Source organism: Gracilinanus agilis, chromosome 3, assembly GCF_016433145.1.
Source record: "Gracilinanus agilis isolate LMUSP501 chromosome 3, AgileGrace, whole genome shotgun sequence".
Classification (NCBI taxonomy): Eukaryota; Metazoa; Chordata; class Mammalia; order Didelphimorphia; family Didelphidae; genus Gracilinanus; species Gracilinanus agilis.
The window spans coordinates 583793922-583818713 of NC_058132.1; positions in this window are offsets into that span (position 1 = coordinate 583793922).

Genomic DNA, 24792 nt, shown 5'->3' on the forward strand with positions numbered 1-24792 from the left:
CTTCTTCTTATCAGCTTGTATTATTTTTTCCTTGGTCTGGTAGTTTTTTTTAATTTGGCTATAATATTCCTGGAAGTCATCAATTGTGGATTAAATGCAGGAGATGATCGGTGGATTTTTTAAATTCCCACTTTTCCCCCTTATTTGAAAATGTCAGGACAGTTTTCTAGTATAATTTCTTGTAGGATGATGTCCAGGCTTTTTCTTTTGTCAAAATGTTCCAGTAGACCAATAATTCTTAAATTATCTCTTCCAGATCTGTTTTTCAGGTCTATGGTTGTGTCAACGAGCAGTTTCATATTCTCCTCAATTTTTTAAAATTTTGTTTTATATATTCTTGCTGCCTTGTGAAGTCATTTGCTTCTTGTTGTTGAGCTCTATTTTTTAAAGACTGAATTTCATCCCTGGCTTTTTGGTCCTCCTTCTCCTTCTCATCTGATTTTCTTTGTAGATCATCTTTTGCCTTCTTTGCTTCATTTTTGAGCTGGTCAATTTTGGCTTTTAAGACCTTATTTTCTTGTTTTAGTTCATGTATTTCCTTTTTCAAATTGTCTTCAGCCTCTCTTGATTGTTTCTTGAGTTCCTGAAGTTCTTGAGTTAATTGGATTTTGACATCTTCCAAAGCCTATGTCTAATTTGCTGGAGCTTCCTGATCATTTTTTATTTCATTTCCTTTTTTTTAGCTTCCTGGAAAGAAGCTGTCAATTGTAATTTCTTTTCTCTTTTTCTGTTGTTTACTAATATTTTTCCTTCTGTATTCTGCTAGGTTAAGCAGATGGATTTAATGAGCTTTGATAAAAGATCTTCCTCCAACTGGCAATGTAGGTTTGTAGTTACTTTCTCTGCAATCCATGGAGGAGGGGTGTTGGGAGTTTCCCTGCCTTCTGAAGACTTCTTGTCTGTCCAATTAATGGGATTAAACATGGACTGGGTTTATCTTTAGCACTTAATGTGCCCTGAGGCTAAAACCTCAGAGAAAAAAGTTGGGGCTAAAAGGAGTGTTTTAGTTGAGCTGTTCAGCAGTAGGTTCTCCCTGCTCTGTCCTGCTGTTAGACATGGTTTTCTTTCCTCTTGAAGCACTTTGTTCTCTAGCTCTGTGTGGTAAAGCACATAGGTCTGAAGTTTTGCTCCATCTAAGCCACCATCTTCCAAGTGTTTTTGCTGTGTTTCTCTGCCTTTCTCTTCCAGCCTCCTCCCTGGCATCTGTGTTCTACTCCTTGAGTCTGGCTCCAGCAAGGCCCTATCCAGAAATTTCAGGGGCAGCTGGAGACTCCACATAGTCCATAGGGTAGGGGTCCTAGGATTTCTCTTCTATACCCTCAGATCCAACAGTTCAAGAATTCAAGCCTTTTTCTTGGTGTACCTCTTGAGTTGTTCAGCAGTAGGATCCCCCTGCTCTGTCCTATTGTTAGATTTGGTCCTCTTTCTTCTTGAAGCACTTTGTTTTCTATCTCAGTGTTGAAAGAGTGTGGAGGTCTTAATATTTGCTCTGTCTAAGCCACCATCTCCCCAGAATTCCCCACTTTGTGATTTTGTTTATCATTCTTTTTGGGGACCATTCAAATCTTCCTGTGTTTTTCCTGTTTTATGATGTGTGCTACTAAATGAGTCTAAAAGTCCATGACTCACAAATATTCAGTTTTATCACAAAAATATTAGTGATAAATATCAATTTTTGCTGTTTGAGTTCTTTCCAGAACAATATCAATTTCCATAAAATTACCAGACATGTTTTTCAAATGAAATATAATCCATTTTTTCAGTTCTTTTCTTTATTCTTTGCTCATTGCAAGCATCTATATAGAATATAGATACTTATTGCCTTGCTTTATCAGCTGACAATCAAAATTTAGCACAAATAGACATTTATCTTGCACTTGATTTTTACTGTTTTGAACATTTAAGCTGGATTCTTTTTAGTAGTGCTGAAACTAACTTAGGAAGCACTACAACACTCTAGGACTAAATACAATCAGCACAACATTATTTGCCACCAGAGACATCTGGGAAATTTCACCATCTGTACAGAATCCCCATAATATTTATAATCTGCTCTGGATTCCCGCCATGATGGCAGAAAAGACTTTTGACAAACAAATTCCAATTTTATGCCTTCTATGAAACCAATACTTATAAAGTGAAAGAACAAAATAATTTCCTATTTTCTTTTATTTTTATAGATTATATGTAGATACAACTTTTTTTTTAACCCTTGTACTTCGGTGTATTGTCTCATAGGTGGAAGATTGGTAAGGGTGGGCAATGGGGGTCAAGTGACTTGCCCACGGTCACACAGCTGGGAAGTGGCTGAGGCCAGGTTTGAACCTAGGACCTCCTGTCTCTAGGCCTGACTCTCACTCCACTGAGCTACCCAGCTGCCCCCAGATACAACTTTTCATATACATTTTCTTATATTTTGCAATCCATGTTCTCTCCAGTCCTCCCCACCTCATCCCATAAAAGGCAGATAACAAAAATAAATTGTACATATATTATCATATGATACATATCTCCATGCTTGTCATATGAAATAAAACACCAATTGCTTACACTGGACAAAAAAATTATGGAGGAAATAAAGGGAAAAGTGGTATATAACTATTTCTTTTACGATAAGTGGATATCCTTTTGCATTGTGAGTCTCCTTGAGATGTCTTCAGTCCTTGCCTTATTGATAATAGTTAAGTCGTTCAGATTTTATCTTAATACATCATTTTTTTACTAAAGAGTATATCCTCGTTCTGGTCACTTCCCTACATTATTTCATATGTTCTTGTAATGAAGGGGGAAACCAGGGATGCTAAATATTACTTATTAAAATGTAAACCAAATGGTTTGTGGGTTCACCCTGGGTTGAAGGAGAGACAGGAATGACAGACAGGACTAACCAGGATAGGGAGATCAGGGTTACTGCCAAGCTGTTAACTGTCACAGGAATGGCAGTTAGGCCCAACAGTCACTCAGCCCACCTAGGCCAGGGCCTATGGAACCAACAGGCAGAAGGTAAAAGTTTATAACAGTTTAATTGAGGGAAACAATAATAAAGGATGGGAATAAGGGATTCTATGCTTACAACCTGAGGGCAAACCACTGGGGCAGGGGAAGGACTTGACTACATTATTCTACTGACCTAAGCCAGGCAGGTCCCAAAGGAAACAGTACTGAAGTCACAGGAAAAACTCCTCCAAACCTGGTTCCAGCCAGGTTTGGTAAGCTCAGCTAAAGGGCCTGAGGATGGCTTTCAATTGGGGTCTCACGGTAAATCCAAGGATGGTCTCAGGATGGCAGGAGCCAACTCTACCAGAACAGGTGATCCCAGGTACCCAGGTAGAGAGAGTGAGTTTACAATGATGTCCACCAGATCACAAACCACTTCCCCACTTGGTGCTGCTCTACAGGTCTGTTGTCCACTGCTGAAAACCTCCACCTCTCAGGAACCCAGGGAATCTGGATGCAGTTTTTCCCTAACTCTGAGATCTCCCAGGGTTAGCAACAGTTTTGTCCCCAACCACTAATAGAGTCTCTCTCAGAGTCCAAGCCCCACTTCCTGCTCCTTCTTTCCATCTTGGAATCCTCCAGCCCTTCCTGCTAGGTCCAACACTAATACTAAATTAATCTTCCTCACAACACCTTCCAGTTGTGTGTGTGTGTGTGTGTGTGTGTGTGTGTGTGTGTGTGTGTGTGTGTGAGAGAGAGAGAGAGAGAGAGAGGGAGAGAGAGAATGTGAGAGAGAGACAGAGAGAGAGTGAACGAGAGAGACTGAGGAGAGAGAGAGAGAGAGAGAGAGAGAGAGAGAGAGAGAGAGAGAGAGAGAGTATCCTGTTTGTCATATCTTGTGGCACAATAGTATTCCCATACAATCATATAATATGACAAATTCTTCAGCCATTTCCCAACTAATGTATATTCCTATGGCTTCCAATTCTTTGCCACCACAAAAAGAGCTGCTAGAAATATTTTTGTACATATAAAGACACAACATTTGTAGGAGGGCATTACTGCTGACTACACCAACAATAAGGACATACGACTTGTTCTGCACTAATTATGCCAAAATATAAGGTGACATATGTCTATTAAACTACTGAGATACCAAAGAAAGAGGGGCCCCTTCTGGCTTGGTTATTAAATGATTGTTTTGGGTTTCTTAATATTTTTGGCTAATTTGCATTATTGTGAAGAGGCTCACAAGAGGCTAATCCTGGATGGTAGCAGGACAGAGTGACATGGTGGATCCCTGTGCCAACCCCAAGTCAAGACAGACATTATACAGGAACAGAACAAAAAGGGCATAATGCCCAGGATGGCCTGGGTCACACACAGCTTTTCCCATCAGAGAGCTGGAATGTCTCTTGTTGTTTATATTTACTCTAGGTAGTTTAAACTCTCTGGTAAGGCTTAGGGCATATTCTCAATCTGGCTACCTAATCTTACATAGATATCTTATGGTAATTTAGTTATTACCTTACTAAGTGTGTGATTAAATTTTTCTTGCTTGAGTTTTTGGTACTTCTTTTTTTAAGGAGTTATTTTCTTACTTAAAGTTTTGTAGATCTTTTATTAAGTCTCTTACCTCCTCTCACAATGTTTTTTATCTTTTATTATTTGCTTCCTGATCCTTTTTTGAAGATCTCCATGAGTTCATTTTGGGTCAGACATCCTTTCATTTTTTCCTTGATGTTTTCCACATTTCCATTTTCTTTTTTACATTTCTATACACTTCTGAGTCTGCATTTTGATCTTCCATGTTGGAAAATAGTTTTGGACTTTTTCTTTGTCTTTTACTCATTTTTGGAAGTTCCCCCCACCTTCTCTCATCTATATGTTGAACTTTAGCTCTGCTTCTTGGGTGAAGGAAGTGCTATCCTGAGTATGAAATGTGTCTATTTGAGTGCCTGGGATGGGCTAATTTACCTCTTGGATCCTGGATGAAGCATTTTGCAGACGTGGCCTGACTGACCTGCTCTAAAGAGACCTGAAGCTGTTCAGTCCAGGTATTTCTTGGGTTGTATTGCCCTCTCCCACTGTGGCTGAACCTTTTTGGCCTCTTCTTTCCTTGCCACCTGTGCTGGATCCCACCTGAATTCCATCCCAGCATACTGGAGTTCTGTCCAAGTCCAGGAAGATGAAGATCCTTACAATCCCTCCAAGCTTACCTGTCCTAGTGCTCTTATTTACCCTGACTTCTGTTGGTTTTGTTGCTCCAGGATTCATTTCTAAGATTTTTTTTTGGTGGCTGAATGGAGATTGGTTAGGCAAGCTTATAGAATCCCTACTCCACCATCTTAGCTCTTGGAAGCAGAAGTCCTAAAGCCTTTTTCATTCTGCTATTTCTGGAGAGAATTCTAAGGTTTTGAAATTTTTCAGTCCTTCCAATATAATGTTATTCTGGGATAAATGTTGTTTGTGTTCTCCTGGTCTGAACTTTAGTCCTTGCTGAGGAAAGGTCCTACCTTCTTTTCTGGGGTTTGAAGATCTCCTCTAACCTTTGGAACAGTGTCCTTGAAGTGGGGGTGAGCAATAGAATTGCCACCAATGCCTGGTTCTGCATTCATTGCTAAATCAGAGGTTCCTGTAACCCATCTTTCTGGTCAATTGCCCATTCTCCTTACTGTTGTTAGAATGAGAACTTCTGAAGATGCTGCCATTATTGGCACTGCTTTCAAGACCCAAAATTGTTGTTGCTACCATATAACCCTCTCAGCCAACCCTGACAATAATGTCACCAGACCTCTCCTGAACTAAATTTTCTTGACCTAGAAAAATGTCTCACCCTAACTTTTTTACTGGTAATGCTTCTCTACAATTCTATTTGAAATATCTACACTACCATCTTGTCTCTACCTGTTATCTCCATTTTTTAAAATAAAGAAAATGAAGAAGATAAAGAAGAGGGTCAGTCTTGGTAACATAGAACAGATAAAGACAATACATAAATTGTGAAGGATCTCAGTGTCTGAGGCCCAATTTCAACTCAGGTCTTCCTGACAACAAATGAGAAGATAGATTCATGTAAGTTAAATTACTTTTCCAAATACAAAGAAATACTAAGCATCAGAGAAAATATATTTATCCATAAGTTGTTGTTTGTTTATTTTCAGACATATGTAACTTCATAAACCCATTTGAGGTCTTCTTGGCAAAGAGAGTGAAATGATTTGCCATTTCCTACTCCAACTCAGTATACAAATGGACAAACTGAAGCAAACAGTTACATGATGCCCAGGGTTATATAGCTACTAAGTGTCTAAGGACAGATGTCAGCTCAGGAAGATGAATTTTCCTGACCTTGGGTTTGACACTCTACCTAGCTGCTCCTGATAATCAAGAATGAGCTATAATGTCCTCCAGCTAATATTTATTAATGAATATTTGCAAGTTCTATTTTTTCACTTCAATTAATTGGCTAACCATTATCCCACCTCCCTCTATCCCAATAATTTTTCTAGTCCATTTAAAAACAGAATTTATTCTTGAATCACTGCCCTTTTAAAAAATTCCATTGCAATTCAACTAATTATACAATTAATTCATAGTGAAATTGATAAAAGGTCACTAAAAGATATTTTTCTTCAATTTACTTATTAACCCCAATATTTAATTTATTTGTATAGTGTTATAAAGAAGGTATATTTCTCTACTATTATAGTTATTATAGGGTATATTAATCAGGGAAGCTGTGCTTTGGATTTCCTTGATAGCTGGTGCAGGGACACCCAAGTCCTGTCACTCAGCTGGATGTTATAATAACTGCCCCTTCTCAATAACTGTGCCGAGGCAGGATCCTTAAAGGTCAGGTGGATGGGTAACCCTTTCAGGTCCCACCTGGGGTTGGATTGATTATTAATATTGGGTTCTACTCTATTAGCCTTGGATAATGTTTTCATCTGACTGTGTTGCTCCCTCCCCAAGAGTTGTGATGTAATAACTACTCAGGAAGGTACTTAATAAACTTTATCTATGGATGTTAATAAGGGAAAGGAATAATCAGGAATGGATTGGGTATAGGAGACCCTGTCACTAATGGCTATGATCACTAATCCCTCAGGATTGTAGGCTATTTCAGTAATGCTGGAGCTTTTGTTCTTCACCTCCTCTGGCTCAGTTTGGCCAAGGCCAAACCAAAGAAAGCATTCTTCTTGGTTGATACAGATATTGATGATCCCTCTCAGCTTCTTATTGCCAGTTGTTATGTCAGTCCTACAGCTTTTAGGAAATACCTTCCTTACCTCTCCCTGCTTCTTCTCCTTCCCTCTTCCTGATTCCCACCCAGGCCCAGATACCTAAATATCTAATGATGGTTCAGATGTCTAAATATCTAGGGGGAATTCAGAGAGAATCAGAGGACCCACGGTCAGAGGTCCACAGGTCAATGTTCCAAGATCAATGTCCAAGGGCAAGGGTTCCAGGCCAAGGTTGAAAGCCAAAAGGGTATTTATATCCCCTGGCCAACTGCCTTTCCTCTTGTCCTCACAGCATCTGGGACATTCCAATGTCTCCAACTGTCTTCACCTATCAGTCAAGGTGAGACTCACAACTCCCAGAGTTTGAATATGACAATAGTCACTTTCTTACAACTTCCTTAAAATTTCATAAGTTGTCTATGAAAGTGGTTGTCCCTGGAAAGTTATCTCTCTATAGCCAATTTAGCAATGATTTCTTCAGATTGCATGCCCATGCTCCAAACTTTCCTGCTTATTTAGACAGAATAAAGATTGTGTTCCACTGGCATAGAATAGGACAGTTCAGAGCTACTTGCATACCAAGATGTGCTATTTAAATATGTTCTCAAAAAAGGTGTCTTCCCTCAGAGAATGGAGCTGTTATCTTAAGGCATTGATCATGCAAATGTGTGTCTTAGAAAGACATAATATTAAAATATTAAGTCAATATCATTCCTAATGACTGAAAAATACTTCTACTCAGGTAAAAGGCTTGATTAATTTAGCTAATCATACCTTTAATAAAAATTGGTAATATATAAAATTATGGAGTACAAGATTTTCAAAAATATTCTTTTTTTCCTCCCATACTCTTATTCTATCCTGTCTCTTCTCCTATCCCAAGTCTTAAAATAAGTCTCTATATTCTCCAAGCTCCATTTAATTCCATATTTGAATATAGTGGTGACTTACTGAATTTCTTCAACCTTAACTTCATTCCAAACTTCCTAGACCCCCAACTATTCTCGTTATGGATATGACCGATATTGAGTATTAACTTAACATATTGCAGGTCCTTGGCTATGGATTTAGATTTTAAAAACAGCTTCCTACAACTTATCAAAAAATATCACTATTCTAGTGACCTTATACTTCTCTCATAGGAGTGGAGATTTTCAATAAATAATCCTTTATTTCTTGTTGTCATTCAGTATTTTTTCAATCATGTCTGACTCTTTGTTACTCCATTTGGGGTTTTCTTGGCAAAAATACCGGAGTAGTTTGCCATGTCCTTCTCCAGCTCTTTTTATAGATGAGAAACTGAGCCACGCAGTGCAAAGTGACTTTTTCAGATATACACGGTAAGTGTCTGCGGTCAGATTTGAACTCAGTAAAATGAGTCTACCTGATGTCAGGTACAGAACTGTATCCAATTATTTCATTTAGCTAGCCCCAAATAGTCCTTTAGCAATCTTGAGTAAAAAAAAAAAGATATCTCTTTCATGGAGTTAGACCTTCCTAATAAGCCATATCTGGCTACATTGTTTGTGTAGAAATATTTTATATATTTATGTATGAACATTTGCTATCTCTTCTTTCCTCTCTTTTTCTTTACTTTTTTGGTGGTTACTAATAGTGATTTTCACATTTTAACTTCTTTTGCATAAATCAGAAAAATACATAGATATTTAAACTACTGAGTTAAATTTTGTATAATTTTTAAAATGTGGGGTGAAATAACTAAAATAAAATCTGAAAATTGGAGTAAGGCACTCAGGTTAAAACATTAACCTATTAAATAATGACTTTTATATTAAAAAATTTTCAACACCAATATGTAATAGTCCAAGGAATCATTAGTCATAGTATTAGAGAAAATGATAGGTTGATAGGCTGTATCTACCAGCAATTGTGTCTTAACTATATTTCAATAACTTGACATCAGTGATATAACTGACAGAAAACATTATTAAAATCGACCTTCTTTGTTTTGGGTCTACATAATAAAGTTACTTATTCCAATTATAGTAGAGGCTTCTAATCCTGACTTGTCAGAGTTTTCCTGAAAAGCTCCAACTGAGGTAAATTGTTCTGCCATTGATTATGGGATGATGTCTAGGTAAATTAGTTAAGAAAGGTAAACTTTAATTGGAAAAGCCAATTCATTAATAAAACAGCAGTCAAGTTCTGTACTGATTAATACTATTGCACTGAAATATTGTCTGCTTTTGTTTTAACATTTTTCATAACAAGAAGAAAAACATTTCAAAAGCAAAAAATTATGATAAAAAATCCTCAAGGGAAATGAAAGTTATTTTATTTTAATGTAAAAAAAGGCAGTAATTTGGCTGTGCCATTATAGCATCAAAATGCCTAGCTAAAAATTGAAAACAAAATAGCTGGGAATTTTTTCCCTACATCATATGACATATTTAGATATGTAACCATGTCTAGTGGATTTGCTGGTAATAATACATGGGGGTTGGAAAGTTCATAATAGTTCTGATCACTTTGGAGACCTTTTAATTCCTTTCATTTTGCAGAAGGTCTGTAGAAATCTAAGATCTGAAAATTGGCACACTAAGATGTTTTGGGGTCATTCCCCATAAAAAGAAACATGCTTGGGGGCAGTAGCTCAATGGATTGAGAGTCAGGCCTAGAGATGGGAGGTCCTAGGTTCAAATCCGGCCTCAGGCACTTCCCAGCTGTGTGACCCTGGGCAAGTCAATTGACTCCCATTGCCCACCCTAATCACTCTTCCACCAAGGAGCCAATACACAGAAGTTAAGGGTTTAAAAAAAAAAAGAAAGAAACATACTTGGAAACTTCATTTTTTATTTTTTCCATAGGAAAAAATATATTAATTGAAAACATATTGTTTCAAAGCCACACTTATATGGTCACAAAATTCAAATATATTTGAATATTCAAATATATTTTTATAGTCCACTCTTGGGGCAAATCATGAGAAGGATCAAAACCTGCAATATGGAATCCTGCTTAAAATGACATTTTTATTCTGAGAATGAAATAAGCTTAGTTATGGCCATTTTAAATTCTTCAATTTATCAATATGGCACATATTGGGTTTTTTTAGAGAACTAACTATAAAAATAGAAATGTTAAGTACTTTTTGCAAATGAGTAATTTTTAAAATATCATGAGTCAATGTATTTTTAAAGGGACCTAATTCAATCTGAATCATTGCAAAACAGCTTTTTAAAAAAAATCAGAGCTCACAAATTATAGACAGGTTCAATATCAAGTTGAAAAGTAATGGAGGATCATAAATGCTTTGATTTTCATTTAAGATTTTCCAAAAATATGGAAATTTATGGATTTTTTTCCTTCTTATAAATTGGCATAATTTATAGTGAATAAAAACTGGGAAAGGTTTTAAAATGAATCAATTCATTGTAGGACGGATTATGGGAAAATAAATGTTATATCCTATTAAAGGATCTGTAAATTATTCCAGTGATCCTATATATTTCTAAAAATAGAGTTCTATAAAATAATCTTATGACATTTTATGAATTCCACATTTTAGGGGAAAGGGGTAACATCTGTGATTTTATTGATATAAGGAACTTCTAAAGATGAAAATTCCTTTAACCATGCATATGGATGTCTTCTCTGCAAGACTTATTAAAAAATTGCACATAAATTGAATTCTGTACACCAAGAAAATGTAGAAATGAATATAGTAATAGATTAAAATAATTTAGATAATATCATGAGTTAGTAATTCCTAATTAGTTACTTAGGAAAAAAATTAAGGTTGACTGATGTATGTTTATGGAAAGCATAAAATGTGGCTTCTGTATACCTTAATTACATTGTCTCCAAAAACACAGAAAAAATAGAATTGCCCACTTTTCTCAATGTTTAGCTTATTTTTACATCTCAAATGCCTTTTTCTCATATTATATAAATCTGCTACATTGTCATGGTGATGTCAAGATCAGTGTATATAAATATGTATTTCCAAATAAATAAATAATTTTCTTCTTCTAAGGACTGACTTAATACTAAACGCAACTTTTTCATTATTTTTCATCATTTTGTCTCATTTTATTTCATTCCATTTAGACTATCTATTTATGGGATATATCTAAAAAGTGAAAACTACTCATTTATATTGATAGTATGAGAATGATTATCATTCATATTAAGAATTTTATCATTTATAACTTAGTTGCAAAACTTGGTCTTCCCAAAATTATTTATCTTCATGTAGTCATAATAATGTCATTATATAATCACTCAATAAATTAACATATTTTAAATATTATAATATTAATGTACATATATGTATATTTTTTCTTCCAATAATGTTCTCTCTCGAAATTAGGAAATCAAAGCTATTGGTTAACAGTTTTGTTTGTCTTTCCAGAAAAGAAAGTCAACATTCAGGGGAAAATTTCTTCTTTTAGAGAGTACAACTGTCATGGAAAGAACTGTGATTACAGATCAGCTCTGTTACTTAATACTTATGTGACCTTGGCCAAGTCACTTAACTTCATTGCTCTTTAGTTTTAGGTTTTTTTTTCATGGATAATGACATACCTATACTAGATAATTACTTAAGTTTCTTCCACCTTTTATAGTCTAAAAAATCATCTCATCTAGATCTCTTTATTGATACTTGCATACTGATGTCTATATTCTAATATGTATAAAGACCATTTAAACTGTTGTAGATTTGGAACTCTTCCATACTATTCTTTTTTTTTTTTTTTGGTAAGTCATGCATCATCCATAAAAGACAATAGAAACAAATATGGCTTTTCAGTTGTTGTCCTTCACACTTGTGAATGACTTCTCTTCTGCCTTTTGGAATCATGTATGCCTTGATGAAAATTTTATAATGTTTCTAATCAGCCATTAAAGAGGTATTATCAATGAGGGTCATGGAGAAATAGGAGAAAAAGTCCTCTAGTAAAATGCACTGACACTGACACAGAGTTCAATTTTTTTTTCTTAAAGATATTTCCTTTCACTATTGTCAGCAAGTTTCTATTTAAGATGATATATGCATATATATGTACATATGTGTGTGTGTTTTTAGGTATTTCTGAATTCCATTTAACCTTCCCTTTTCTTAAATTTTGTGTTTAAAGTTTTTCTCTCTCCAATCCTCTTCCACCTGTCAAGAAGATAAGCAATATAATATGGAATATGTGTGTGAAGTCATTAAAATATATTTCCATAAAAAGCATAGTTTTAGAGAAAGCACACCCCAAAACAAGGAAAATGAAGAAGGTGATAAAATATGCTTCATTCTTTACTCAGAGTTCATCAATTCTTCTCTGGAGGGAGACAGAATTTTTCTTAAGATTTCCTAGGTTTTTCTAAAACAATTCTACTCATCATTTTTATCATACCCCCGTAATTTTTATGGTATTTTCATCAATTATATGTACACATAATTTTTATCATTTGTATTTTTTACCATTTTGCAATAGAAATTATCTTTCTTCCTCCCTCTCCTTTCACTCCTCCAAGATGGCAAGTAATCTGATATGTTATACATGTGCTGCTATGCAACAAATATTTCCATATTCACCACATTATGAAAGAAGAGACGTATCAAACATATAAGAAAATACTCATGAAGGAGTAAAGTAGAAAATGATGCATTTTAATCTGCACTCACTCAATCAGTTATTTCTGTGGTGATAGTATTTTTCATCATGATTCCCTTGGATTTATCTTGCATCCTTCCACTGCTGATAATAGTTATCATTCACAGTTGTTCATTATGCAGTATTTCTTTTGCTATGCACAATATGTGCCACCACAATAATTTATTTAAGTACCTGTTATTTATATGTTGTAGTTCTTTCCATTTGAAGTCAGCAAGTATTAAGTGATATTATGACTTATTCTGGCCTAGCATCTAATAGTATTAAAATTCTTTTTGAATGATGAAATGATAATTAATAGATTTTCTTTATTTTACAATCTGACATAATGGTTAGAACATAAGCTGCAATTATCTTCATGATTGTCTTTTGCTAACACATGCCTTATAAAAGTATGTGTCTTTTTCTCCTTAGATAAAACATGAAATTAAATCTCCTAATTCTATTTACTTCTCTTAGGAAAATTTGTAATCTAACTTTCCATTTAATTGAAATTTCTTTATGCCATTTGAGTGACTTATTTAGATCATTTTTCACAAAATGGTCAATATATGTGATGTGGTTCAATTTCTCTAACAATGCATGTACATGACTGTTGAATGAAGATTTAATACTAAGAATTCAAATCCTTAAATTAAAGCTCATAGATAGTTTAAGAACTGTGTGATTCTTACTACACCAGCCTCCTATTCTGTTAGTCAACTATAAAATTGAGAAAAAAATAATCTAGAATCTAGGCATTTTTGCATTTTATTTATTTCCTAAATTAACATGGATAACACAAAATAAAATAAAAATTTTTAAGTGATTAAATAATGGTCAATCAATAAATCTATATCCAAACTATATTCAATTCAGTCTATATTCAAAGTCTTTTAACTTTGCGAAATGTGTTAGCTCTTGTGTTCCTATAGAAAATATTTGAGAATCCCAGTTTATTTCCATTACAATATGTGACATTAAAGCATAACTTATGTGAAAGGCTTAATAATAGTAAAACATAATTTATTTTTTACAGATCTTCACAGAAATATTTTCTTAAATTAACCATTTGAGTCACCTTAGAATCATTATTCTCATTTTGTAGATATTTGAAGCCCTAGGACAGGAGAACTGTCCTAGATCCTAAGGTTTAAAAGAAAGAAACAGAAAGGACTCAAAACGAGTTCTTCTTCAGACTGATTCAATGCTGCTTTCATTATGGGGTGGCTTTCATTAAATCATTAGACAAAGATAAAGAGAAAGATAAATGTGAAATCTGTTTAGGATAATCTAACCTTTTGTATTAAATAGTAAGGAGAATTATTCATAATAAAACCAAAAAGTTAATTTGTTTTTAAAAATTAATAAGTTATGTTAATGCATTTTATGCAATATATGTTGGCTTTAATGAATCTGCTGGAAGACATGGGAGATTCTAGGTTAAAATCTGGCCTCAGATAATTCCTAGCTGTGTGATCGTTGGCAAGTCACTTAACCTCCATTTACCCATCCCTTAGCCCTCTTATGCTTTGGAACTACTATACAGTATTGATGCTAAAATGGAAGGTAATGGTTTAAAAATAAAATAAAATAAATCATTTGGCAGAATGTCTCAAAGAATCTACCAGAAAAATGATTGAAATTGACTTGCATATGAGAAGTTTCATGGACTGAAACCAGTTTAGAGAACCCGAATGAAAACTAATGATAAATGTAAATGAGTTTGGAGAAATTGTTTAGTAAAGTATTTAATTTAGGATAAATTAACTCCTTCATGAATATCATGATGAGTGTCTTTATTTTTTTCTTTTAAAATAGAGTATGATAGGGGGCAGCTGGGTAGCTCAGTGGATTGAGAGCCAGACCTAGAGACGGGAGGTCCTAGGTTCAAATCTGGCCTCAGACACTTCCCAGCTGTGTGACCCTGGGCAAGTCACTTGACCCCCATTGCCTACCCTTACCACTCTTCTGCCTTGGAGTCAATACACAGTATTGACTCCAAGACAGGAGATGAAGGTTAAAATAAATAAATAAACAAACAAACAAACAAATAAATGAATGAATAAACAAACAAACAAACAAACAAATAAGTAAATAAACAAACAAACAAACAAATAAATAAATAAATAAATGAATAAGTAGATAAATAAATAAATAAATGCAATGGAGTATGATAGAGGTGAATCTATATTTTATAAATTCAAAGACAATCAACGGAACTTCATATACTCTTAGAGACTACATTTATTGCTGCATGATTCAGTTTTCTCTGGCTGAATAGCCAAGGGAAAATCCTTTATCATAAGATATTCCCTTATTAAGTGTGGTTCTGCTCTCTGTAATCTCACCTGTTACTGAATTCAGGATATTCGTTTGTTTCTATATGCAAAAATAAGATGAATAAGCTGGGAAGTTTATTTCTGCCTTCCTGAAGGAACAAGACAGCATTATGCATAAGGTAAATATTTAAATAAACTTCAGTTCTTGCTTTTTTGGCCCTGCATATACTAGACCTACTAGTACTGCTGCAGCTGCTAACCAGTTCTTTTTTCTTGAAACTTCTTGATTGTTTTGTTGGTCATTCTTTGTCAAATGAGTTAATTCCCTCAAACCACTTTTCTTCCTTTTTTTTATTCCTACACTTTCCAAGGGCTTGGATATCAATACATGAGGTTGAATGGGACCACAATTAGCCAAATGTATGTAGAGCTTATTCTTTCCCCCCCCAAAAGTGGAGTAATTAATACATTTCTTATTTGCCTTAGTTATAAATTTATACTTAGAGGAATAGATATTTTGAGTCAAATTCTGAAAATTAGAAGGAACCAATTGATGAAGTGGAAAGAATGTGATCCTTAGGATAAATTGGCTTCTCCAATTTAAAATTAATGATGAAAATTGATAAGAAAATTAGGCATAATCTTATATGAACCCTAGATTAGGAGCAATAAAATTTTAAAGGTTTCAAAAAAGAATCAATCCCATTCATTTCTAAATTTATGTCAAACAATTTACCTAACAAACCATGGGAAGTTCTCAAAATTTAAATTTTTGAGAAATAAAAAACAAAATTTAAATAAAGAGTAAAAACACATTTGTTAAAAATGTGTTGATTCATAGGCAATTCATTATCTTAGACTTTTAAAAGACATTTAAAGAATATAGAATCAAGGTTAAGTAACAGAAATCAAATGCAAAAAGATCATGAAATTCTATAGGTATATTATCAGGAATTCTAAAGCTTATAATGAGGGAATCATTAGGTGATCATGAATTCTAAGGACAATAAAAAGTTAATTATTAAAATTATATTTTATGTGACTGTGGGTTGGGGTAAGAACCTATATAGAGAAGTACTAAATGTTTATAACAGATAGTAGAAAGAAGGAAACTTTATTCAATTGACACTCTTCATATGTTATCTCTAAGGCCACTGATTATTGGTTTGTATAAAAGAGCAAAGGCAAAGTGAGTTCTAAAACATTATATTAGGTGAGATCATCTAAAACTTTAAAGTGATTAGGACTTTTAAAAGTACATTTCAGCTTCTGAAGTAATTTGCAAATGTTTCTGAGTCATCACCATTGATCTTTAAAAAAGAATAACAGGAAAGGGGATGCAAAATTTAGTATAGATTAATAGCTTGGTTTTTTAAAAGGGAAGAATAGATAAGATGACAATTATAAATTAGTGAGCTTTAATTCAAATTCCTGATGAAAAAATTCATAAATTTTAAAAAAAATTTATATATTAAAAGCATATAATATAAAATTATTAGTGAATAGAAAACAAAGGGTTGGGGACAAATAGGGTTCATGAAAATTAGATGTTTCCCTTAATAACAACTAAATAATGAAATTGAAAACTATCTAGTTATAATTATAAATCAAATCTCTAATAATAGATGATAAAATGCATCTCTTCTTTGTTGATAAATTATAAATCAAATCTCTAATAATAGATGATAAAATGCACCTCTTTCTTCTTTGTTGATGTATGGATTTAAAAATGGGAATATTGCTCCACTTAACTGAAATATTGGATAGTTTTCATGAAAGACTTTCTCCCCATCTCCCTTCATATGATATAAAGCTTTGGAGAATGTAGTAGGAAAATATACCTTCTAAATGCTTATCAGTGTATGTCTGCACTCTTATTGGATCTCAGTGGTATACTGAATTATTTTATTACTATCTTTTCTATTGGTTTGTCTGATTATGATCAGAATATTTGATTGATTGATTTAAAAATTTTAAATAAAATACTAGCAATGAGAAACATCAACATATATCAAGTATCATACACCATGACCAGATTTTATACTAGGAAAGGAAAAATGATTCAATATTAGGAAAACCATCAGCAAAATTGTTAGTATAGGTAACAAAATCTATAGAAACTATGTGATTATTTCTATAGAGGTAGAAAAATCTTTTGACAAAATCTAATACCCATTCCTTCTAAAAACACTAGAGAACACTGGAATAAACAGAACATTCTCAAAATGATAAATAGCATCTATCTAAAATCATCAGCAAACATTATTTTCAATAAAGTGAGAGAAGCCTTTCTAATGAAATAAGGGGTGAAGGAAAGATGCCCATTACCAACGCTACTGTCAAGTATTGTAAGAGAAATATGAGCTATGGCAATAAGAAAAGAAGAGGTTAGAGGAATTAGAATAGGAAATAAAACTATCACTCGATGCAGATGACATAATGTTATTCTTAAAAAATCATAGAGAATCATCAAAAAAATTAAAATAATTAAAAAATAAAATAAATAAAATAAATAAAAATTTAGGAAAATTGCAAGATACAAAATATACCCACATAAATCATTAATATTTTGCTGAACTATCTAAAAAATCCAATAGCAAGAGAGAGAAATAGAAATCTCATTTAAAATAATTTTAGACAATATAAAATACCTTAGAGTCCATCTGTCAAAATAAACTCAGGAACTTTATGATCACAACTACAAAACAATTTTTCAGATAAGTAAACAGAAACTATCTTTAGTCAGATGAAAAAATGTTCCAAATTGACAATAATTAGAGAAATACACATTAAAAAAATTCTGAGTAATGATTTCTCATCCAAAGGACCAGTTAATATGACAAAAAAAGATGAAAATGAACAAGTTGGAGTAGATGTGGAATAGTTAGGACACTTATATACTGTTGGTGTAGCTGTGAACTGACCCTACCATTTTGAAGAACAATTTGGAGCCATGTCCAAAGGGTTCTAAAACTATGCATGATCATTGACCCAGCAAAGAGATCAAAAATGGACAACCTACTTGGACAAAAATATTTATTTTAGCTCTTTTTTGTATTGGAAAAGAAATACAGTTGAAGAGATGTGCATCAATTGGGGAATGGTTGAATAACTTATGGTATATGATTGTAATGGAATATGATTACATTCTAAGAAATGACTAACAAGATAAAAAAACTGGAAAGATTTATATGAAATGATGCAAAGTGAAGTGAGCAGAACCAGGAGAAGGTTATACACAATAACAGCAGTATGATGATCAACTGTAAATGATTTAACTATTATCAGCAATGCAAATATCTAGGACAACTCCAAGGGATTCATAAAAAAAAGGCCATTCCACTGTAATAAAATGAATTGCCAGAGTCTGAATGTACATTGAAACATGATTTTTCTCTAGTATTTGAAATATGTTTTTCTTTCAAATGAAGAATATAAAATTATGTAGGCTATGATGACCCATATAAAATCTATGCCATATTACCTGCTGTCTTGGGAAGAGGAAGGCATGTGAGGAAGGGAAAGCATATGGATCATAAAAATATCAGAAAATTATGACTGAAAATTATATCAACATGCAAACTCAGGAAAAATAATTGAAAAATAATATTTGGTTAATTTTTCTTTTTTGAATCTTTGGCCATTTCATTTATTTTTCTCTCACAATATCGTTTTGCTCATTTTATCTCCTTTACTTTTGATGATATTTTCCTAGGGTCTAGATATCAATACTGATTGTTTTCTTCTTCCACTCTGTACAATTCACTCATTCTTTAGTCTCAGTTTCTTCCCCAATTGACATCTGGGTATACAGAAATGACTCCAGATTGATGTTTTTGCTTTAGGCTTAATGGAATGTGACACAGTCAACAAATATATCCTGGTCTGGTTGCCTCTGCACCTTAGTTATCTGGCTGAGCATTCAACTGACTCAGAGCAGTTTCTAACAATCTTTTTTCTTTTGGATTTCTGGGTCTTTGGGAGGACGTAGGGTTAAGTACTAAATTATGTTTGTGCAATCCTGCTTCTTCCATCCACATGGGCAGTAGGTGGGTGGTTGCTGAGTGACCATATGGGAGATAAGGGTTACTAACCTACTCTGGGGTCACTTCATCAGATTTTCACTTTGTTTGGGTTCTTGGTTTCTTAGACCATGAAGACAGTTAAAATTACTTTATCTCTTGAGTATAATTATTTTGGGAAAGATTTGTGAGGTTGTGAGGCTCATACAAAATATCTAGTCCTATATTTTACTGATTACTTGATATATGTTTGTAAATAATGGTGAAGTAAAAATAATTTTTTTCATAAATAAGACAGTTTTTTTGGGTGTAGGGAGGCAAGGTACTTGGATAAGGATAAGGTAATAATAATGATTGACTCTTGTTATGATGATAATAACAGATAGTTTGGAGAAGCAGATAAATGTGTCAGGGCCAAATAGAGCTTTAAGTCAAGAGCCAGAGATTGACAGGCTACAGTGAGGAAAGGAGGGGGTAAAACACTCCTGATTCTCAAACCCCTCCTCCTCTAACTGCTTCTGCTTCAGCTGGTAATGAAGACAGGAATAAGATTCCTCTGGTAAGTTTCAGTTATGGCTGAAACCCCAATTGATGTTCCTTTTCTTAAATTTATATTCCTCACAGGTCAGTATGATGAGTATATAGAAATTAGTTATCTAACAGTTGAGGTCAGAGGAGATCTTCTTAAACTGGCAGCCAACAGGATTCAAACTAAATGTACAGACTGAATTGTAAGTATCTTCCCAAATAATTATCAGGCACAGATTTGAAGGTAAAAAGTTATATTAGGAATTAACAAGGAAAATTAGAGAAGTTAATGAAGGTTTTAGGATAAAGGAAAGGTGACACTGAACTGTTAAATTGATGCCGCCCTTCCCCCCTCCTCAATGGAGGGGATGAAGCACTTAACTAAAACTGGCTCTCTTGCTATTGATAAATATCTTATTCTCTAATCACTAAGTAATTATATAATTATATTAATGAAGAATATTAATAACAAATAGCCTAACCCTATGAGTAGAAACCACTGGCTTATGCTACAATGGCCACCTCAGGAGAAACCCCCAATTCAGGAGAAGTAAGCAGAGTGTCTGCTCACATCCACTCCCACAAATTAACTGTCCCCAACCCTTCTCAACTGCCCCTCATCCAAAGTTCTCCAGGGGGGTCCCCTGGAATTCTGGGTGAGGCTATCCCTGTACCTTTGCAGGGATTCCATGCTTTGCATCTGCACACAACACTCTATTTCAGTAAAATATTTGAAAAAGTTTCATGCCATCCTCATAGATAAATGGATAGACCAATGTATAATTAGAAAGGTTCAAGTCTATTTGAATGACTCGATTTAGTGTAACCATATGGTCTTCATACCGTTTGGTAATGGTATAATTATGTATGGAATTTGAAAGAATGTATTCAGGAGTATTTGCATGTACCTATGCTGTTTATTTTTTATTACTGTTTTGATAAAGGCATAGCTAGCATGCTTTTTAGAACTGTGGATGATAAACTAAAAGGGATGTTTGTGTGTGTGTGTGTGTGTGTGTGTGTGTGTGTGTGTGTGTGTGTGTGTGTGTGTTTAATGAGGTTTAGGATCCTACAACATTGTGACTGACTAGAAACTTGGCCCAAAATTAATAAAATGAAAATGAACCATGTACAAATGTAAAATTGTACACAAGATTAAAATATATTAACTTCAAAAGTATTGAACAAACTAGTATTTCATTATGTAGGGGTTTACATGAAAGGGGGGAAAAGAATTCAAAAATTAAGTAGACCACAAGCTAAGTATCAAAATAAAAAATAGAAGAAGCAGGTTAAGTTGGAAAAAATGAGAATTGTCCCACGTATACACCTGGTAGAGTCAATAGTCTGTTATGCTGCATGGTAAGGCATATTATGATGGATGTGATAGTCCTACTATACTCTGCATTTACATGTGGGAGCTGCATTGTAACAAAGTCAATGAATATCTGAGAGGAAGACAAGTGGAATGGTGGGCCTTGACATCATGCTCCCATAAAATAGTACTTCTCAAAAATCATGATGTTTAGCCTGAAAAAGTAATGACAGCCATGGAGGCAACCATTATAATTGTCTTCAAGAATTTAAATGTTGACTAATAAGAAATAGGCATTTTGGTTGGCTTTGGGTAACAAAATGTTCCTCAATGGGAGGAATTTATAAAGAGTCAAATTTAGGATTGATGTAAAGAAAAGATTCTTAATTAGAGAAATTAAAAAGTGAAGTGATCTGTCTTGGGAGACAGGGCTTTTTTTCAGAGAACTTCAAATAAAAACTTAATAAACACTGACTAGGTATTTTGCTGAGGGAATTTTTGTTCCTCTATGACGAGGGTACTTAACCTGGTCTTAAGGGATAGTCAAATTCTCTGTGGCTAGAGTTCCGTGAGTACATAAATTTGTATGGGGGGGAAAATGCATCATTAATTCCATATAATTAGTTTGCTTTGTAAAGCTATATGTTTTATTTTATGAATTCAAAGTCATTATTCTGAGAATGGAGTCAATTAGCTTCAGCAGACTACCAAATGGATCCATGGAGCAAAAAATAGGTAAACAACCCTTAATCTATGAATAGGACCAGATTATTTCTTAGTTTCCCACAACTTTGAAATTCTGCTGTTCTGGATATGGAGATAAGAGTATGTAATTAAAATATAGTTAAAATGCCAATAAAGAAAGAAGTATAGAATGTGAAAGATCAGTATGAGCTTGAATAAATGGAAAAGATATTTGGAAAAGGTGATTTGATTAATTTAAAATTATAATTATGCTTCATTTTCAGGACTGGATCTTGAGAGGCAGAAAAGTGGTATAAAGTATTTTTTTAATCTTTTAATTTTTTAAACCATTAACTTCTGTGTATTGGCTCATAGGTGTAAGAGTGGTAAGGGTTGTCAATGGGGGTCAAGTGACTTGCTCAGGGTCACACAGCTGGGAAGTGTCTGAGGCCTGATTTGAACCTAGGACCTCCCGTCTCTAGGCCTGACTCTCAATCCACTGAGCTACCTAGCTGCCCCTTATAATATAAAGTATTTTAAGAGCAGAGACAGTATTAAAAGCAGAGACACAAAAGTGAAGAAGATAAAATGAGAATGATGAGGGGTGTTGAAAGGAGAAAGAGGGATGGATAATTGAGAGTTAATTGTAATGGCAGTTGTTACTACTTGGGACTGAAAATAACAGCTTAAAGGTTAAAGATACTAGGCATAGAAAATAAGCTTTAGGGAATCTAAGGTTTGCTCATGGAGATTTATGTGGCCATAAAAGATTTGTCCCTTTTTCCATTCTTACAGTTAGCAGCATGTGGGTGCTAACTTCCCAGAAACAAACAGAACCAAATTTAGTCTCATCTATTTTCATGCTATTTCTCCTTTACTAAAAACTGGCTTGGCATATAGAATATTCATACTATTTCAAGGTTTTTAGATAAATCTGGACATAAATCACCATGTCAAAGACATATTGTGATTGTCACTTTGACAAATAATATTTTAATAATATTATTATCAATGATACAAATAATGAATGAGTACAAGAATCTAATACATGAATTACAGGGATCACCATAAAATTTTTTATTCCTCATCACACTTATGCACTATCTAATTTCATGTCCAGTGCAATATAAATCAATTAATTCATTTTGTCAAATATAATGAGTCAAATATAATTTAAAAATATCTTCACAGGACTTCTGGGCTAAGATGGCCACAGAGTAGAAGCAAGATTCTTCTTCTCCTCACCAATGACCAAAATAAAGCTCCTCAAAAGGACAAAAATCAAGATCATATGAGCAAAGGTCTCTACCATAGGGCACAGCATTAAAGATAGTCAGGGTTTGGGTATTTCCACACTACAAGGGGGTAAAATTACTCCACCAAAGTATAAGCTAATCACCCCTCTCACACTCTACCTATGGCACCAGAGTCAGAGTGAGCATGAAGCAAACTCTAGTTTCTCGGGGGCCTGGCTAAGGATACCACAGACTTACCCCTGAGAGCAATGAGACTTGGGACAACAGGAAGCTGAGAAACACAGAGCTTGAGCTTAGAGATAGGGCAGAGAGGGGCTGCCCACAGCAGATGCATCAGAGACAAAAAATAGCCTCAGGGCAAAAACCACTCTGTAGCTTGATACGGAGAGTCTGCCCTCCTTACCCAGACTTCTGGTTGGAAAATGAAGAAAAAACTAACACAGTAATGGCCACCAACACCCAAGAACTATGATCTACAACTACCAAAAAAACCCCTCTAATCCTAGATAACTTCTATGGAGAAAAGCAGCAGACTACAGAGGAGACAGCAGAGGATAACAAACAAGCCCACACAGCCAAACTTTCCAAAAATAAAAAAAAAGGAAATTGGTCACAAGTTCTCCAGGAACTCAAACTGGAGTTCAAAACCAAGTAAGAAAGATAGAAGAAACTTGGCAATAAAAAGAAAAGTGGTAAATAGTAAAAAAATAAAATAAAGGTTTAAAAGACAGAATCTCCCACTTGTAAAAAGAAACCCAGAAATCAATTTAAATGATAAGCAAATTGGAGACCAGAATTGACCCCTTGGAAGACAAGAGAAATGGGATAGACAAAATTGAAAAGGAAAATCAAAATATCATACCTGAAAACCAGTCTTTAAAGACTAGAATTGGGCAAGTAGAAGCTAATGATCTCACAAGACAGCAAGAATTAATAAAACAAAGTCAAAAGAATGACAAAATAGAAGGAAACATGGAATATCTCATTGAGAAGATGACTGATGTAGAAAAGAGGTGCAAGAGAAACAATTTGAGAATCATTGGGCTACCCAAAAATCTAGAAATGAATAGAAATCTTGACATCATACTACAAGAAATTACCCAAGAAAATTACACTGAATTCTTGAACAAGAGAGCCAAACAGACATTGAAATATTCCATATAACATCCTCTACATTAAATCCTCAAAAGACAACCCCCAGGAACGTAATTGCCAAATTCAAGAGCTTTCAAGCTAAGGAGAAAATATTGCAAGATACCAGAAAAAGACAATTTGATATCAAGGAGCACCAATCAGGATTACCCTGGATTTGGCAGCCTTTAAAAGAAAGGACTGCAAGGCTTGGAATATGCTATTCCGAAAGGCAATAGAATTGGGTCTATAACCAAACATCACCTACCCATCAAAACTGACTATATATTTCCAGAGAAAGGTATGATCAGTTAATAAAGTAGATGACTTCCAAGTATTTGTGAAAAAAGACCAGAAATAAATGGAAAATTTGTTGTCCAAATAGAAAATTCAAGAGAAACATGAAAAGGTAAACAAGAATGAGAGGGGAAAAATTAAGGACTTCAGTTAGATCAAATTGTTTATATTCCTATATGGAAAAAAATGATATTTGTAACTCTCAAAAACTTTATTCTCTATCAGAGTAGTTAGAAGAATTATTCATAGATAGAGGTTGGAGTACTAAGTGGTTTAAGATGATATATAAAAAAACGAAAAGGTAGGGAATAGAAGATGGCACCAAGAGCAACCTGAAGGAATAAGAAAAATAAGATAAATTACATCATATAAAGAGGCACATGGGAGGGGGAGGAGAAGAATACTATCATAAGAAGCAGATGAAAAGAATGCTGATAGGTAATACTTAAAGCTTACTTTCAGTGGAATTATTCTGAGAGGTAAAAGT